The following is a 16,854-nucleotide window of genomic DNA, read 5'->3' as shown; positions in this document are numbered from 1 at the left end:
TATACAGATGATAAATTTATATAAATAAATTTGAATTGAATTGGATGTCATTGAAAAATGTTTTATTGAACAATTTCTTAGTTCACTCTTTCAAACCTTCATTTATGCTGGTGTCAATATTTGTTTGCCAGTTGGATTTATTGCTTTTTTAAAATGCTGCATGGTGACATGGTTTATTATAGTTGGTGGCAGATAACCGCATGCAAGAAAATGGGATGATTTTATTGCCGCCGAATTGAATTTAGAAAGATTTGTTTGTCATGGGTTATGACACAGTACTGGAGTTCATTCCCCTTTGTACCAGTGAATGTTTGAGCTCTGTTTTCTTTTATGGACCCATTTAAGAGGCAAGCTAATTGGCTGGGAGACTGCATGGAGTAATGCATGCATCTTAATCATACACACAATTGGCTCCGGTATAGAAGATGAATCGCTACAGCCGCGCAGCGGTACTTTGTATTTTTATGAAATGTCATTTCTAATAGTGAGACGAAAGCATCACGATCTGTCAAATTATACAGCGCATGAAATGATACTCAAATTACGCAGCATAATAATTATCAATGTTAACATTAACACAATCAACCTATAAAGGTAAAAATGAAAGAATGCGGCTCATGAATCACCTTCTCCACTTTAAAAAGTAGAACGGCGAAAGTCTTAATAGTGAGAAATCCCATATCTGTTGCACAGAGGACAGTGTCTTGGGAAATTTATCACCTGAATTGTATGAACCACATACAGTAAACATTTTTGTGATCTCCCTCAAAACATTTCACTATCAAGATGTTTGCGAATGCAGAAGCATAAAAGGATGTCTCATACTCCACTGTATTTGTTTACTGTAGCATTCGAGACCCAGCGGTATAGCTAAGAAATACCCAGAAGACAGCCAGCTTCCTGTAATTGGCTACTATTCCGATAAAGAAAGAGTCATTTTATTTGAGCTGTGCCTTGCTGTGAGGAAATCACATTGTGAGGCAACCAGCTTCAGGTTGGGATGTGAATTTAATGGTTGACCACAGGTGGCAGAAAGACTAGGTCTTGAAGTTTAGCTTTTTGATTCGCTTGTAGCGTGATGTGACAAGAGATACTGTATGGTGTGTGCACTGGAACCATCTCACCTCTGCCTGGAGGATCAATAGCATCAGCACCCTCCTCTAAGATGAAAGTCTGGGCACCACGTATTACCACCAGACATCACATGAACCACTTTTTAAACATTACTGATGTATACCCGACTGGTAGATGTTTTCCATCAATGGGCACTGGTTCCAGGTCATTGCTTTTACTGAAGGTTTGCCCTCTTAAATTGGTGTCAGTAGTGCAATCATTATCCAGCTTGTACCGACCATATATCTCTGCAGTTCATTATATTGTACATAGGTGTTGGACTCTCACAGTCTAATGTCAGTGTATCTGCCTCCAATACTTGTCCAGTTTCTAGTTTTAGCGTTGTAACCTTTCATCACAGATCTCAGGGGGTAAGCTGTTGGAGACGAGCCCATACTTGTCTGCACCTGAGGTTAAAGCACAGATGTAGTCCAGTATTCTGCTTGCCATCTAGCTGTCCTTTAAATGGACGCTGAAGTTTGCATTCATCCAGTTCGTTTTGAACTTTTTCGATAAAGTTCCCTGGAAACCTTTCTCTGTGATATTTCAAATATGCACAGCCTCAGCAACGTCAGCATCCCTTAATGCGTTTTTTATGTAGTTCAGTGGATATTTGCTGTATTACCAAAATCACATTTTGACGTTTTTATAAGTGTGCATCCATTCTTGGACACGTCAGCACCTTTTGAAGTTTGTCTACAATTTACCTTACTGAGAAAAGTCATAATAATACTTAATAGAGAGAATCCATAACAGATGAACATATGTCAATCTGATTGGTTGCTGTCTTTACTGTACCAGATTAAATCTCCAAATGTAATCACGAGTGCACCGTTCAACCTGCTCGCTCGCAGCCGACTCACTGTACAAGCCAAGTTGATTTTCTTCTTTCACCCAAATCAGATTGTTATCGTTAAGTTCCCTATTTTAGTTTCAAATCATTCATGTCGCAGTCCTCGCTTTGCATGCCGAGAGCTGTTTGAACAGTTCTCGCAAATGTCAGGTTTGCCTCTGATAACATTATCTGTTGTCAGGCTTTGTAGCGAATCTCTCCCGTGATACCGCTTGCGCTTATCCAGATTTGTCACAGGCTCATTGTTCACATAACTTTGTGCGGATTAGCACCAAAGTAAATCACTGAGACAAATTCTTGTTTTGATATCTTTAGCTTGGCAGTGATTTTTCTATTACTTCTTTCCTGTACCGTTACACTCATGAGATATTTATCTGTTTTTCTAAATGTGTACTTAGCAGGTCCCATTTACTAGGAATTGCGTCCAAGTTTTCTTACCTAAATGTGCAAAAAGAGGTTTTCTTTAAAGTATTCTACACTTTTAAAAAATAATGCTTACTAAAAATTAGAGATATATGACAATAATCAGTATCGGTCAATAAAACCAATTTTTCAAATTATCGAATTTTTCGGCCGATAGTTTAAAAACAGCTGATAGTCACGGCTGATATATCCTTTCAATCGAAAGAGAACATAAAAATGCAATGAATTTGAGCTCCGTGTATAGAAAATGTACAGAAACATCACTAGTTTAATTTTCAAGTATATGAATAAATAACATTCAGAATATGTAATCTATTTAATTTATTTAATGCAAGTTAATATAAACACCAAACTATCAAACCATCCAATCTGAATAATCGGCTATCGGATCGGTGGAAAAATTTTATATCGTGCATCTCTACTAAAATGTATATTTTGAAGTGTATGGTTTCATAAAGAATCTTTAATATCCGCAGAAACTTTTTGTTTGCACACAAAATTTGGACAAAATCTACAGACTATAAAGAGGTAAAAAAGAAATACTTTTACTGAAAGGTTCTTTGGAGAACCAAAAATGGTTCTTCAAACAGCATCTCTGTAAATAGACGGTTTCATTGGACGCACGTGCGTTGTCGCGTTTCCTACTTCCGGTTTCTGTTTGTTAATGGTCTGACTACTGGCTTAAATGAACTTTGAATTTGGTTTATGTTGTTACTGCTGAAACCATCTATAGCAGTAAGTTATTCAATTGAATTCAATTTTATTCTGTTCTGCGCAGTAAGTAGCTTTATAGTAAATACAAAGTAGTACAGGCATGTTTTCACGGTTGTAACATAAAAACACAGAACATTTAAACATCCAAGTAGTTCAAACAGGTTCAAACAATAACCGACAATAAGTAAAGACAATGGTTGTTATAGAGTCCGGGTAATATTGAACATTTAAAGACGGTAATCAAAGATGATGAATGATGGGGTGTGAAGGACATGGGTGATGTAGTCTGGTGAGTGAGGGCAGATGACAGGGGATACATTAATGTATAAGTTAAGGAAATGTATCCCTGGACCACAAAACCAGTCATAAGCCATAGGGGTATTTTTGTAGCAATAGTCAAAATTACATTGTATTGGTCAAAATTTAAAATAAAATTATTTTTATGACAAAAATAATTCAGAAATTAAATTCCTACTGTAAATATAAAAAGTGTATTTATCGTTAGTAATATACACTCATCTAAAGGATTAGGAACACCTGTTAAATTTCTCATTAATGCAATTATCTAATCAACCAATCACATGGCAGTTGCTTCAATGCATTTAGGGGTGTGGTCCTGGTCAAGACAATCTCCTGAACTCCAAACTAAATGTCAGAATGGGAAAGAAATCTGATTTAAGCAATTTTGAGCATGGTTGTTGGTGCCAGACGGGCCGGTCTGAGTATTTCACAATCTGCTCAGTTACTGGGATTTTCACGCACAACCATTTCTAGGGTTTACAAAGAATGGTGTGAAAAGGGAAAAACATCCAGTATGCGGCAGTCCTGTGGGAGAAAATACCTTGTTGATGATGAGAGGTCAGAGGAGAATGTGCCGACTGATTCAAGCTGATAGAAGATCAACTTTGACTGAAATAACCACTAGTTACAACAGAGGTATGCAGCAAAGCATTTGTGAAGCAACAACACGCTCAACCTTGAGGCGGATGGGCTACAACAGCAGAAGACCCCACTGGGTACCACTCATCTCAACTACAAATATGAAATAGAGGCTACAATTTGCACAAGCTCACCAAAATTGGACAGTTGAAGACTGGAAAAATGTTGCCTGGTCTGATGAGTCTCGATTTCTGTTGAGACATTCAGATGGTAGAGTCAGAATTTGGCGTAAACAGAATGAGAACATGGATTCATCATGCTTTGTTCCCACTGTGCACGCTGGTGGTGGTGGTGTAATGGTGTGGGGGATGTTTTCTTGGCACACTTTAGGCCCCTTAGTGCAAATTGGGCAAAGTTTAAATGCCACGGCCTACCTGAGCATTGTTTCTGACCATGTCCATCCCTTTATGACCACCATGTACCCATCCTCTGATGGCTACTTCCAGCAGGATAATGCACCATGTCACAAAGCTCGGATCATTTCAAATTGGTTTCTTGAACATGACAATGAGTTCACTGTACTAAAATGGCCCCCACAGTCACCAGATCTCAACCCAATAGAGCATCTTTGGGATGTGGTGGAACCGGAGCTTCGTGCCCTGGATGTGCATCCCACAAATCTCCATCAACTGCAAGATGCTATTCTATCAATATGGCCCAACACTTCTAAAGAATGCTTTTAGCACCTTGTTGAATCAATGCCACATAGAATTAAGGCAGTTCTGAAGGCAAAAGGGGGTCAAACACAGTAGTAGTATGGAGTTCCTAATAATCCTTTAGGTGAGTGTATGTTGCATTGGACAACTTTAAAAGTGATTTTCTCAATAGTTAGATTATTAAGTGCTGTTAAACAAACAAATGTATCAAATTCTGTCATGTTATTGATATATTAGCGATACTTATTAGTGATATAACTGAAAAAATAATTGCCTTAAATTATGTTAAAAAACATAAATAATACAAATGTTGTATTAGTAGTGATATTAAGAAAAGAAGCATATCAAATTTTTCATAAGGTGTGTACTAGTGATACTAACTATAACTGCCTGTAGGATTATAATAAGAACATTATATTAGTAGTGATATTAAAAAAATAAGCATATCAAATTTTCTAATAAAATATAAATTAGCAATGCTAATTATAAAAAGAATTGGCTGAAAGACTGTATCCTATAAGCTTTAAACCTAATACACGTAATGCACTTTCAAGATGCATGCAGCAAGATCTTCGAGGGTGCTAGTCTCAAAGCCACTTGACCACTGCTTTGATCTGATGATAAACAGCTTTCACATAGGTCTAGACACATGCATATTCATAACATCACTCTACACTAACCTACTGGCTTGGGCTTTGTTGGCTTGTTTTTTAAATCTGCATATTTCCTGCTAAAAGACCAGAGACTGAGATAAAACGATTTATACCAGATCCTCATCATTTTTGTTTTTGTTGTGGTTGTTCAAATTAATAATGCTGATCTGGCTAATGTAAAATAAACATTTTCAAGGCTACTGGTATGTCTGAAATGCTTTTTATCATATTTGTTTGATGTTCATTTCTTCAGTTGTAACAAGCTGTAAGGAGTATAAAGGTCTCTGCGTCATCATTTGATGCACTCATTACAATCCAGCAGCCAGCAGCCATATCACCCTGTAGCCCAAGACAGCTTGCCCACTGAAGCTAAGCAGGGCTGAGCCTGGTCAGTACTTGGATGGGAGACCACCTGGGAAAACCAGTTTGCTGCTGGTAGAGGGGATAGTAAGACCAGCAAGGGGTGCTCACCCTGTAGTCTATGTGGGTCCTAACACCCCAGTATAGTGACAGGGACGCTATACTGTCAAAAAAGCACCGTCCTTCGGATGAGACGTTAAACTGAGGTCCTGACTCTCTGTGGTCACTAAAAATCCCAGGATGTCCTTCGAAAAAGAGTAGGGGTGTGCCCCGGCATCCTGGCCGAACTTGCCCATTGGCCTACTAATCATCCCTCATACTAATTGGCTATATCACTTTGTCTCCTCTCCACTAATAAGCTGGTGGGCGTTCTGGCGCAATATGGCTGCTGTTGCATCATCCAGGTGGATGCTGCACATTGGTGGTGGTTGAGGAGATTCCCCCATTCATATGTAAAGCGCTTTGAGTACTGAGAAAAGCGCTATATAAATTTAATGAATTATTATTATCAATCTGCCTACAGCTCAGTGTCAACGGTCAGTTTATTGTATTGCCTGCCTTCTTTGTCGTTTCCTTGTTTCACCAGTTTTATTACAGTCTGTATGAAAGCTAATAAACAATATTCTCACAGTTTTTATTTTATTTGAATCATCCGCATTATAAGGGACAAAAGCAACCCAATGTCAACATCTTTATAAATTTACATTTGTGTGTCTTCTGAAAAATTCCTAGGGCAAAAACATCATCTGGGTCTAACATTAGTCCCATTATATCATCAAGAATGAGACCACAGCCTTGACTAGATGCCTGGGCTGTCAGTCATAATTTTACACTCTTATAGAAGAAATGAGGGCACGTAAAATGAATAGGTGATTCTAGCGTTATGGATGTGACATTTACATTCAAAACAAGAGAATAGACATTATAAAAAATGAAGTCCGGTCAGGCTTTGTACAGTTAAGATCCGGAAGTGTGTGACAAAAATAGAAATGAATTTATAGGAAAGGTTTTGCTACTCTGCGGGAGCAATTTACAGTACCTCCCTCATGGTAAATGGCTGTATAGATCCACCCGGTGATATCCATATGATTTGATTTGAAATTGGATTTTTTCATGGAATAGTTGACATTTCTGTGGAAATGCATGAATGCCAGATAACAGATGAAATCGAAAAAATGTATATTATAAACGCACACTTCACTGAACACTGAAAAATGTATAGCTAAAAAGTTCGACATAATTTAAAGCTATTAAATGAAACAAGGTCAAGAAATACAGTAGCTTTATCAGATGGGTAAAGAGCAGAGCACTTATGCGGCGACTTCATCTGCAGATTACGACATGCATTTCTATCACTCAGTTACTGAAGCATTTCTTTTTGTACAAGGCCATCGGTATAGCCATTAACTGTGGGTTATTTTTTCAGTATTAAATATCAAAGATGAGTTTTTGCTATATGTTCTCATTTTAACCAGTTCCCTTTCCTCCATCTCCCTCGTTGTCCTTTCCAATCTATCTTATATTCTTTCAGTGTCATTTAGCTTCATATCCCCTCATCTCTATTTTTGTTTCTGCCTAATGTCTCTTTTTCCACCTGTCTCGTGAAAGATTGCACTGCTCTGTCCCATTTGTTCGCTCGTCCGCACTGTCATTGCCCATTCCTCCCTTTCTCTATCTTGGGCTTCATCTGACAAGTCGTCTGCTTTGAAATTTAGGCCAGGCTAATCTGCCCCAGGTGATGTGTCGAGTCTCGTGCAAACCAAGGATGACATTGTTAGTCGGGGGCTCGTCCTGTAGCGCAAAAAGTCCATGTGCCAATTCAGAAACTCTTTGTTCAGCGGAGCTCATCAGACCGTTAGCTCAGAGCTCGACATTTCCCCTTCGCCTGTTTAATCTTGTGTCATCACCCGACCTGTTGGGGCTTCAGTCTTTGTTTGATTCTAGCTTTATTTTTTTTTCAATTTAGTATCTTGTTGTGACTTGTTTCAGTTTAGCATGTATCGTCTGAACTAACTTTGTAAAATATTATCTCTCCGTATCACCATGATAATCTTTAATACAAAGGGCCCTATCATACACCCTGCACAAGACACGATGCAAGGGTTATTTGCTAGTTTCAGCTCGACGCAGTTATCACTTTTACGTTATCACCGCTACGTTATTTAAATAGCAAATACATTTGCACCCATGGGCTAAAACTAAAACCTGGTATACAGTTTAACGTCAATAGCGCAATATTGTTTTTGTTATTTAAAGAGCGCGTTAGTAATATGTGCCTATAAATGGAATGAGAATGCGCATTTGCTTATTATATACATATGGATAAACAGCAGTACACAAACATTTTCAAATATAAAAAATAAAGGATTACAGATTACAGGACTTTAGAAGGCGTGAAGCTGAGATCAGCTGGCATTGCATATATTTAGATTTTTTTAAATGCTACCCCACTGATTTATTGCATGTAATGACTTTGTAACTCTGTATATGGTCAGATGAGAACCATTTATAAGTTTTATTAAAACACTCACAGCGCTGCCCCAGGTGCTAAAGCGTTTCGGCTCGACAATCTTTTTTCTGGTTTGTTACAAATAAAGTATTTTCGAGTGCAAGCCTTTTTTGCATATTTGTAACTTAATATTGTAAAAATACTTTTTGAGATAACAGTGATTATGTATCTATACTTTTTCCACAATTAAAACCCTGTTAATTTTGCTTACTTCATGACTGAAAAATATTTTTAAAGAGAACAAAAGCTTTTTATTACAAAATATAACCATTTAAATAAATTAAAAATGAAATTTTTTAACATCAATCTTTTTCTTTCTCCACTTTTTAAAGGGACACTTCACCGATTTGCATTAAGCTTTGTATCGTTAGAACCCCAGTCATATTTTTAAATGGTCGTGCATCATTCCCTAACTTCCTTCTTTCAATGATGTAAAAATCTTCATTTTGCATCATTGAAAGAAGGAACTGCTGTATCTTTGTCAAGGGTGAAAGACTACAGACACTCATTCCTCATTTTTCCAAGGTGGGGGATATGGGTGGGACCCACTCATGCTAAAGACCTATTACAGATCAGTGGGTGGGACTTACGAGAATATATCAGCCGCCATATTTATGCTAAGCTAAGCTAACAGACGTTGTGTAGCAAGCCATGTTACAATAATAGCGGAAGTTAATCAATATGATATGGAATAGGGTGATTTTGCAAGCGTGATGCTCTAATCCGCTGTTTGTGGAACCTTTATGAGCCATAATACAGCAAAGAGCTGAGGCAGATGGAGGAACAGAAGCCCGAGGAGTAGGCCGGTAGTAGAGGAGCCCAGAGAAAGAAGCCGCAACCATCGGCCTCTGCTGCGTAGAGAAGCCCAGACTGTCTCGAGTTTAGACAGACTAATAGTGGCTGTACTCTGGCTGTGTGCTTTCTGTATAACAGTTCTGCATCAGATCAGGATATGGACGTTTGTTTGGTGAATGGTCCCGGGCACTTTGCGCGTGTTTATTTCAAAGACGTGTTTCGGCTTACGAGCACAGTTGCTGAGCCAGTGCGTCTGTGGAGATATTGTGCGGTGGACGCGTTTGTGTGCAGGATGCACGGATAAACGGACGTCTGACTATAAATTGAGTGTTTCTATTTTCTTTGCTATACTAACGTGGCATTTATGTACACAATAGCATATCTGAGCGTTGTTTTATATGACTATATTGTGAAAGCAATGAGGCTGATATTACACAGATGTAATTACAGTAAACAAGAGACAAAAAGAAAATTGGTAAAACTAAATAAACATTTAATATGCATACCTTTTTTTAAGTACTTGAAAAGACATTTGTACTGCAGATCTGACACCTCACGTTACTGTTTGAATAAGACTTTGCTACACACCAGACCAGAGTGTTATTGTGTGTAACACAATGTAACATCACGTTTAAAAGTAAGTCATGATTGGTGTCTGTCAGACACAGTGATGGCTATTTTCTTTGTTTTACTAACGTGGCATTTATACACAATAGCATATCTGAGCCATGTTCTGATTAATGGGAGTGGCTTGCAGAGCTGTGCATTGTGGTGCATTGTGGGAGTTGTAGTTCTTCATACAAATGTGCCCTAAAGTCACGTTCTGTCTTTTCTTGTCAAATAGGCACAAATTCTAAATTTATGTTACATTTCGACTACAAATATGACCCACTTTCAATAAAGATTCATGTTTCTATTGATGAAATAGCCCTTTAAGCAGCTTTTCCGCTTACAAATTCCGTCATGTAAATAGGGAATATGCGTGGCTTGCGAGAGGTTGAGGAGATGAGAGACACTCATTGGTTTATTGCACATTACATCCAAAACACACCCATTACTCATTACGAGAATAGGAACAAGCCTTTTAGACCATGCACCAAGTGCACAGACCATTTTTCCCGTTGTTAATTTATCCAAAGTGGATTCAGGCACGCCCTAAGTGCACTTTAGACCATGCGCTTAAAACTTTAAAATAGAACCCAAAAAGTTTAAACTATCTTTTTTAATCCAAGTTAAGCAGTTGTGACACAAAAAATGACAATTTTGACCAAAGATGACCAAGAGTGAAGTCAATATTGGAAAATTTCAACAAATACTTATGTCTGATGTCAATTTTATTATTTATTTATTTTCTACTTTGAGAATAAATTATTTTCTGTGGTGATCAGCATAAGACTGTTGTTTATAGACCTTATTCTCTGTTCGTTTTAATCCAAAATGTTCTTTCAAACACGATCACAAGGCTCATGTGTGTGATTTGTGTTGCTGAGTTTGCTACAGTACGTGTGGGCTGTCCGTATCAGTGACTGTGTGTCGGTGCTTAAGGGGATGCAGTAACCAAATTAGGGTCCTAAAAAGGATGAGATGGAAGTTAAGTGAGAATTACAGCCATTCTTGGCAAGATTTATTTTCAAAAGCACACTTTTCATAGAAATATGCCCCAATCAAACTTTATAACTCTGTCATTTCATTGTACAGCAATAACTCATCTTTCTACTTTTGTGCTCTTTTTTTGGAGTTTTCTGCAGTGTTAAATGCTTTTTTGGGTAGAGTCTACAAGAGGACAATTTGCACCCTAATGAGTAGCACCCATTAGGTATTGTGTTTCCATAGCTACAAGTTATTACACCAGTTTGCGCAAATCCATGCTGTGTAATTTCAAGTCAGTGCAAGAACTCTTGTTTACTAAGTCTCAGTTGAAAGATACTTATTCGCTCTTAGATTTGTTTATTGCTATTATCCAATCTGGGATCTCTAATAAGCTTTCAATGGCTGTGAACATTATTATTTGATTGCAGTGAATAATGAGCGCCTAAGGAGTTAATTGGTCTGAGATTTTTTAATATACAATATATTTTAGCACTGCCAGAAAAAAATTGTCAAAACATGTACCCTTACTGTCACTGGGGTGGTACACTTTCAAAAAGAACTGCCTGTACCAAAAGAGGTTAAATTAGTACCTCAAAGATACATATTGGCACCAAATTTGTATCTGTACCTAATGGTACATATTAGGACTTAGGATGTGTGCTGGGACTAAGTGACAAAGTTGGCAACCTTAGTTTGGCATGGCTTTAATTAAATTTAAATGACAATAGAATATTTGTATTTTTTGTGTAGTCGACTAGTGTTTTAGGTGTCGACTAGCAGCACCTTTAGTCAGTTGGTCTCGCACATCCCTAATTAGGACCTTTTTAAAGGGTACTGCCCCAGTGACAGCTGGGGTACATGTTTTGATCATTTTTTCTGACAGAGGACAGCTTTGTCCATTACCCTTTGGGAAACTTTTCGACCTTCACATGAAATATTCTGCTTTGCCGTAAGGGCTCAAAGGATTTAATCTGACATGTCACATAATCAATAATAATTATAAGTGAGGAGAATTCGACAGTTTACTAAGAAAGCTTGTTAGGGACAGAGGCAAGCAGGACCTGCTAAAAACACAAATGACACCTCATCATTTGAGCATTAATTCATGCCTTCCAGATGTAATTTATATGTATATAACATCCTGAGTTTACACATAATATATGAGGAGCACTGATGCAAAAGCCGCCAATTGCCACCTCTGTCAAAAAATAAGAAAATTATATTAACTGAATACTCTTAGTACCTATTATACATCCTGTAAATACTTTCACTTTAATACGCTTAATTCTGGTCTCAGTCCGTTATATATAAATACTGGTTTATAAACGTCTGGTTGTATTTTCATGACATTCTTTAAACATCTTATTCCAACGTTCTGATTGTTATTTTAACCTCTAAATGATAAAGTGTTTTACAAAAGTTGCATTTTGGTCTGGTTTTGTTTCTGTAGTAAACCGACGTGATATTTTAGATTTTTGACTTACTAACTTAAGTAAATGTACCAAATTGGTATTTTACAAAGTCTTTTTTTGTTACATTGTTTTTCTTTAAATTAAGGGTGTGATTTTTAAAACGTTATGCTGCAAAATTACCTAATTACAACTATGGCTGCATGATTCATGCAGAATATGTGAATCACGATTTTTCTCTATGGGAATTGAGATCCCGATTCTCTCATCCGATTCTGTTTTTTTTTACAAAAACATTTATTATGCACTTAAAGGAATAGTCTACCCTTTTGCCATATTAAATGTTATTACCTCAACCTAGACGAATTAATACATACCTATCTTTTTTCAATGCGTGCACTGTACAGCACGTTGTGAATGTGTTAGCATTTAGCCTAGCCTCATTCATTCCTATGGTACCAAAAAAAAGTTTTATTTTGTGGCACCTACTGGTATAACTCCTCATGTAACAGTCTTTAAATAGGGAAAACACGGAAGTATTTGGTGGCTTCCCTGTTTGGTACCATAGGAATGAATGGGTCCAGGCCAAATGCCAACACACCCACCACGCGCCGCACAGTGCACGCACCGAAAAAAGATAGGTATGTATTAATACATCTAAGTTCAGGTAATAAAATAGTTTAATATGGCAAAAGGGTAGACTATTCCTTTAACTTAAAAAAATTGCTACAGGGCTTTCAGTTATAATAACGTTTCTTAAAAGTCTCTTTTCCTCATTTTAGACCCCTTAACATTTAGAGTAATTTAAAATGTGTTAGCTGTTAAATAGCACCTGTGCTTTTTGTACTATCAAACTGGCCAATCTTAAAACTTTAAAAACACTAAACCTTTAAAAGACTAAATGATCAACATTTTGAGGCATCAGAGAGAAACGCAGACATGTTACAATGTTCCCCCTCGTTCTAAAAACCCTTTCTAATGGGGAATTTGTGGCGGTGACACCGAGGCCGTTTCTCAATCTGAAGGATGCAGCCTCTGGAGGTCGCATTTCTAAGCTGTGCATCATAAAGACTGTATAATTTCAGAATGTAAACAATTAAAGTTATAAAGTTGCCTGCTATTTTTAGTTGATCATAAATTGTTGTAGTAAGTTTATGACTTGCGAATGTAATGCTCCGTTAACTCAAATGAACCAGGCTTGATGACTTATACAGCCTGCATATGCGACCTCCAGAGGCTGCAGCCTTCCGATTTAGAAATGTCCGGAGGTAACTCATTTCCTTGCCTTCTTTCAGAACCAATGTTGTTGCATTGATACTTTCTCCGTCACCACCAGGATTTTCCACAATGACGCTTGTTTATCCTCTCCTTTCCTATCCACCAAGTAAACGACTGTGTTTAGGTCTGCCGCCTTGTTATACGTCACGCAAGTGACAGCGAAACGCCGCAAATGAGATGAGAGAGGAGAGAAATGGTCGGGTCTGATTGGTAAATAAATAGGGTTTGGTGTTACCCTGTATCAGTGTGTTAGCATTTTGACTGATATTATAGCATCTTGGATTGTAATGTAAGTACGTGAACACGTGAATGCAGCATCTGAATACAATGAAATACTGTATATGCAAGTGAATCGCCATCATTTAAAAGAAAACATTTTGGGAATTTAGCTTATTCACTGTAACCCCCAGAGTTAGATAAGCCCACACATAACTTTCTCATCTCTGTGCGTGCTGTAACTGTCTGACGCAACCACCGCTAGCTTAACTTAGCACAAAGACTGGAAGTAAATGGCTCCAGCTAGCATACTGCTCCCAATAAGTGACAAAATAACGCAAATATTTTGACAAAAAAATAATAAAAACAATAAAATACTGCAAGTAATATAACATAGGAAACATTTGTGGTATTACTTTATCTAAAAAAATTTTAACAGTTACAGTCATCTGAGAGCTTGCATATCAGCTTGAAGAATCGGTATCGGCATTGTTTCATTACAAGGATCCTGCTGCTCTACCTGAATCTTTTTGCAAATGCTTTCTCAGGGTTTTGGCCTCAAACCTGTTTTTGCCAAACGTGTATTGCCCTGCAGTCAAATGCAAAGACATTACAGTAGAAGTGGCAGTAATGGATGAGTGACAACCAATCATGTGCTGACAGGTCAGATCGCCAGCAGAGAGGATACAGCTTTCAAAAGATGCATTAGAGGTTTTGTGGAAAAAAAAACAGACTGGAAGGAAGGTGGGAAAAACAGAAACTCAGATTATCGAGAGAGTTGAGGCTATATAGGGATGAGACAAAGAAAAATAACAAACAGTCTCATTTGTTCCTATTACTCACTGGCCCATTTCTCTTTGTCCGCTCTGAATAGAGAGACTCCAGATCGCTTGTGTCTTTAGTTGTGATAATTCTCTTCAGTACGGCAGGTGATTGTAAGCAGCACACTTACTGTCTGCAAGTAATGCTAGCAGATTATTCTGAAACAATCAGCAATCAGGCTGGCATGACGCCTGGTTTGTATCTTCCTGTTGAATGTATAATTTTATCATCTGTTTAATAATCGAGAGCTAAGCTTGAGTTTGAATAACACACAAGAACATACTGTAGGTTAAAGGATTAGTCCATTTTGTTTTAAAAAATCCAGATAATTTACTCACCACCATGTCATCCAAAATGTTAATATCTTTCTTTGTTCATTCGAGAAGAAATTATGTTTTTCGAGGAAAACATTCCAGGATTTTCTTGGACCCCAACACTTAACAGTTTTAATGCAGTTTAAAATTGCAGTTTCAAAGGAATCTAAACGATCTCAAACGAGGCATAAGCGAAACGATTGTCATTTTTTGCAAGAAAAGTAAAAAATTATGCACCTTTAAACCACAACTTCTCATCTATCTCAGGTCCTGTGACGCGCCAGCACGACCTCACGTATGCGTCATGCCTTGGAAAGGTCATGTGTTACATATGAAACGCACATTTGCGGACCATTTAAAACAATAAACTGACACAAAGACATTAATTAGTATCATTCTACATACAACAACGTCGGAACGGTCCTCTTTCTCCACACTGGGGCGTAGTTTCGCATACGTCATCCGTGACCTTGACGCCATGACTTGGCCACACAGCCGGAGGAAGACGCGAAGTTGTGGTTTAAAAGTGCATTTTTTTTATTTTTCTTGTCAAAAATGACAATCGTTTTGCTAGATAAGACCCTTATGCCTCGTTTGGGATTGTTTAGAGTCCTTTGAAACTGCAATTTTAAACTGCATTAAAACTGTTAAGTGTTGGGGTCTATTAAAGTCCATTAAAATGAGAAAAATCCTGGAATGTTTTCATAAAAAAAAAACATAAATTCTTCTCGACTGAACAAAGAAAGACATCAACTTTTTGGATGACATGGTGGTGAGTAAATTATCTGAATTTTTTAAGAAAATTGACTAATCCTTAAACAAGGGGAAGAGGGGGGTTGCAAAGATTGTTGAATCTATACAGGCCAGACTTTGGCAAAGAACTGTGTCCAAATCTATACGTTGTTGACGAATCAGCTGTCATGCAACCTCATGGGGTAAAAAATTGAAAAACTTTTCATGCTATGACACAAAGGAACTAGGGCAGGATTATTTGCTGGTTTTTAGGTTGCAGCATTACCTTTGTAACATGATGTTCAAAAGATCGGTAATCACGGATATCGCCACATGCAAATGCATTACGTAAACCCAGTTTGCTGACAAACAAAGCAGCCCTACTGAAAAATCCAGCTAAGACCAGCATAAGCTGGTGAGCTGGTTTTAGCTGGTCCCCAGCTTGGTTTTAGCTGGTTTTGCTGGTGTAGGAAGCTGGTTTTGCTGGTGTAGCAGCTGGTTTAGGTGTGTTTTGGTCACATTTTAAGCTGGTCTAGCTGGACTTAGCTGGTCATGCTGGAATACCAACTGGCCCACCAGCATGACCAGCTTTGTCAGGCTGGGAGGACCAGCGTAAACCACCTTAAACCAGCTAAAACCAGCTAAATCCAGCTACCAGCTTATGCTGGTTTTAGCTGGATTTTTCAGTAGGGAGTTCAACTGGTCCTGTACAAATCTGACGTACGCCGGCCATTATTCATCAAATACATCTTCCGTTCTGGATTCTGCCAACGAACTGGTATTTCTGAATGACCCGAGACCAGGATTAAGCAGATTTGAAGTGATAGTATTTAATGTGTGCATAATACGTGCCAAGAGCATTTGGTCAATATCATTACCTCATTTTTGATGGAGGTGGCGTTTAGTGGCTTTAGCATCTTCATATCATAAATTATACAGCACAAGGCACAAAGAAAACATTTGCATGGAGGAATGTGTTCCCATAGCTCAATTGGTAGTGCATTGCATTAGCAGCACAAACATCATGGGTTTGATTCCCATGGAAACACAATGTATTGCTGTAATGGTCTTTAAGTTGCTTTGGATAGAAATGCATACATTAAATAGAGGTTTGTGGAGTCACATGACAGGGAGTTAAGCTTAATACTGTGCTTAATCATTCAGCTCACCGCTTAAAATCGATGAATATAAGAAAGACGTCACAGTCTCATTATTGTTACAGAAGTAGCTGGCAGTGGGTTATAATCTGATTGAAACTGGAGCATTATGTCTGCTCAGGAACCGCAGAAATATGGCCGTGTTGTATGCTCTTTGATGAAGTGCTTTCCACCGGAGCTGCTGAAGTACGAGTGGGTTCAATCTTATGTAGCAGCAGGGAATAAGAAGCCACAGATTGTGTCGCAGGCCACTCTTCTATGTGACATGGTCATGAGTAATCGACACTCCAGAAGACCCAGTAAACTAAAGCAGCCTTTTGA

The 16,854-nt window shown here is 38.0% G+C and overlaps 1 protein-coding gene across 2 annotated transcripts in view; it reads left to right on the top strand.

Annotated features, from left to right (window-relative positions):
* gabra3 (gamma-aminobutyric acid type A receptor subunit alpha3) overlaps nt 1-16,854 on the top strand; it is a 253,492-nt gene that overhangs the window by 94,455 nt on the left and 142,183 nt on the right. The window lies entirely within an intron of this gene.

This window comes from Misgurnus anguillicaudatus, chromosome 9, assembly GCF_027580225.2.
Source record: "Misgurnus anguillicaudatus chromosome 9, ASM2758022v2, whole genome shotgun sequence".
NCBI lineage: Eukaryota > Metazoa > Chordata > Actinopteri > Cypriniformes > Cobitidae > Misgurnus > Misgurnus anguillicaudatus.
Note: the sequence above shows the minus strand (reverse complement) of the source record. Positions and strands in the feature narration are given on the sequence as shown.